The following is a 3,112-nucleotide window of genomic DNA, read 5'->3' on the forward strand; positions in this document are numbered from 1 at the left end:
CCGCCGGAAAAAGGGGGTTTTTTGGTAGTGACACTACGTCTTCGAAAAACTCTCCTATGCCACCCTCATCAATGTCTTCGCTACCCCCTTATCAATCTACAATGTGAACCAAACACCACCACCTGCTACTAACAATGTCACATCCCCACTGCCTACGTCTTCCTCAGATCCCCAATACCCATTGTATCCACTCACTCGATGACCACAAAGATGGAATCTTGGTATTGTAAAGCCAAACCCCAAATACATCCTATCTCACTCCCATTCTCCACATCCTTACATCTCATCCTACTGCTTTAGAGGACCCTAATTGAAAGAATGCCATGTTCGACGAATATGATGCTCTAATTAAAAATGATACTTGAGAACTTGTACCACAACCTAATGATGTTAATATTATCCATTGCATGTGAATTTTTATTCATAAATTCTAATCTAATGGGGCCCTTGAGCACTACAAAGCTCTACTTGTTGTAAATGTCAGGTCATAACAAATTGGCGTGGATTACGAGAGACTTTTAGCCCAGTGGTTACACTAGGTACAATTTGCACCGTACTAAGTCTGGAACTTTCAAAAAATTAGGGTATACATCATCTTGATATAAAGAACGCTTTCCTCTATGGCAATCTTTGTGTAACAGTCTACATGCATCAACCCCTCCAGGTATAAAAATGCAAGTTTTCCTCATCATGTTTTGACTCAAGAAATTGATTCAGGTATAAAAATGCATGGTACCATTGGTTTGCCTCATTTATAATCCGCTCTTGGGTTCCGATATAGCACTTCCAATACTTCTTTATTTATTTTTCATCGGAGAAATGACACGACCTGCATCTTATTATATGTGGATGTTTTTCCATATCATCTTGATTGCTTCTTCCTATATCCTACAGAAGGCCATTGTGACCTGCCTAAGCTATGAGTTCGCCATGAAAGATCTCGGACGTCTTAATTTCTTTGTAGGTATCTCCATTAGGCAACGTTCTCATATCGAAGAAATGACATGACCTGCATCTTATTATATGTGGATGCTTTTCCATATCATCTTGATTGCTTCTTCCTACATCCTACAGAAGGCCATTGTGACCTGCCTAAGCTCTGAGTTCTGTTGAAGAATAGGTCAAACTTCTGTTAATTAACAGATTTGACAGTTACTGTTTGGTGACAGTTTGCTTGCTTCCTGCCAAAGTCTCCTCTTTGAACCGTTGCATCCCTTCTATCTCAACTGTCGTGGTTGGTTGTAAATATATATATATATATATATATATTTATTTGTCTTTTGTTTTTTGCATATATTGTGTGTGCGTATGAATTCTGCACATCTTTGTTCATATAATAAAGAAGTATTGTTTATGTGAATTAAGTATTTTTATCTTCTTGGGTTTCCAACATATGGTATCAGAGCCCTGTTTCTATGGCTTCGAGTTCGCATAATGCTCTTCAATCACAAACAACAATTCAATTGCCAAAACTGAATGGAAGAAACTACTTTCATTGGAGCATCTAGATGAAAGTAATGTTCGAGTCTCAAGATATGTGGGTAATTATCGAAAATGGAGTTGAAGGACCAGATAACCCACACTACAAGAAAAATGAGCTTTAGAGAAGAAACTTTTAGAGAAGGTTTTGAAAATGTATTTAAAGATGCATTTTAGGGAAGGATTGAAACTACAAAAGTAAAAAAGAGTAACTGAAACTAAGGAGACTATTAAAGAAGGATTTTGAGTCAATGGATACACTATCAAAAATGTCTCTATACGTTTTAGAGATGCTTCTTAAAAAATCATCCCCGAAAGTAAAAAACAAAAGCTTTAGTGACATTTTCTTAAGTGTCCCTTAAAGTTAAAAGGTTTTCTAAAAATAAATAAAAGTGGATAAATAGTTTAGTAACTCTTTCGTAATTTGATAAGCGTATGTAAAAGATTTTATAATAAATTAAAATTATATAAGAAAGTGTTGTTGGACAAATTGAGCCCTAGTTTACTCCATCATTCTCTTCTCGCCTCCCACGTCGGTCTCCTTGCCTTCCAGGGTGGTTGAGAACATCGCCACCGAGGTTCTTAGTCATCGACAGGCTATGACACAAGGTAAATCAACAAAACATTGGAGGCCGACGTTGGCAGCGATTACGGAGGACGGTGTTGCTCGGGAAAAAGTTCATATGATTCTTATGGTTTGGAGAATGATAAGGTTTTTAATAACTTTGTTGATCACAAGTTTCGAGACCTTGATCAAGATTGTGACGGTCATCTCTCTGTCAAAGAGCTACAACCTGTCGTTGCCGATATCGGTGCCGCCCTTGGTTTACCTGCTCAAGGAACTTCCGCCGATTCCGATCATATTTACGCTGAGGTTTCCTCCATTTCCGTCTCTCTTCATTCCTTTTTGTTTGTGAAATCGACATTGATTTTGGTGTAAATTGTAGTGTTTTATTATGAATTCATGTCGATTTTGGAGTTCTAAACTTTCTTAACTCACTGATCTCAAAATTTCAAACTCTAGATGAAGTAATTTCCCCGTTTGTATTTGGAATTTATGGAAAATTGAATGATCGGATGATTGCTGTTCTTCGAATTCCTATCTTCATCCCAAGTGGATGATGAGCCTTTACCTTGTCATTGTTCGAGGGAAAAAGCTTGGCAAACGGATTAATCTCTAACTTCATATGAATTTATTTGGCATTTAAAGTCGATTGACTTCTTATGGCTTTTACCTATTAATCTTTAATTTCCATTAAATACCAAATTAATACGTCTAGTGATAAATTGAGGCTGCCATTTGGGTGTGTGTGTTTATCCTGCTGTTTGGGATTGCATTCTGTCTGTGTGTGTGTGTGTTTGTCCTGCTGTTTTGTTTCAACATTTTTTAGACATATTAAGTCTGCACGTCCCTTACAAGCAGATGTGAACGTTATAGAGCTAATGGTCTATTATTGCTGCCATGAACATGTAACAGCTGCCATGAACTTTCCTCATCCAGATTCTGCCTAATTAACCATTCAATGCTCATTAATTAACCATTCTTGGAACTACATATCCATGTTATTTATTAGAACCTGCACCTGTGTACAAATGGTAGCAGCACAACACAGACACACACACACACACACAC

The sequence above is a fragment of the Cynara cardunculus genome (assembly GCF_001531365.2).
Source record: "Cynara cardunculus var. scolymus isolate 2C chromosome LG 3, CcrdV1, whole genome shotgun sequence".
In the NCBI taxonomy this organism is placed as follows: domain Eukaryota; kingdom Viridiplantae; phylum Streptophyta; class Magnoliopsida; order Asterales; family Asteraceae; genus Cynara; species Cynara cardunculus.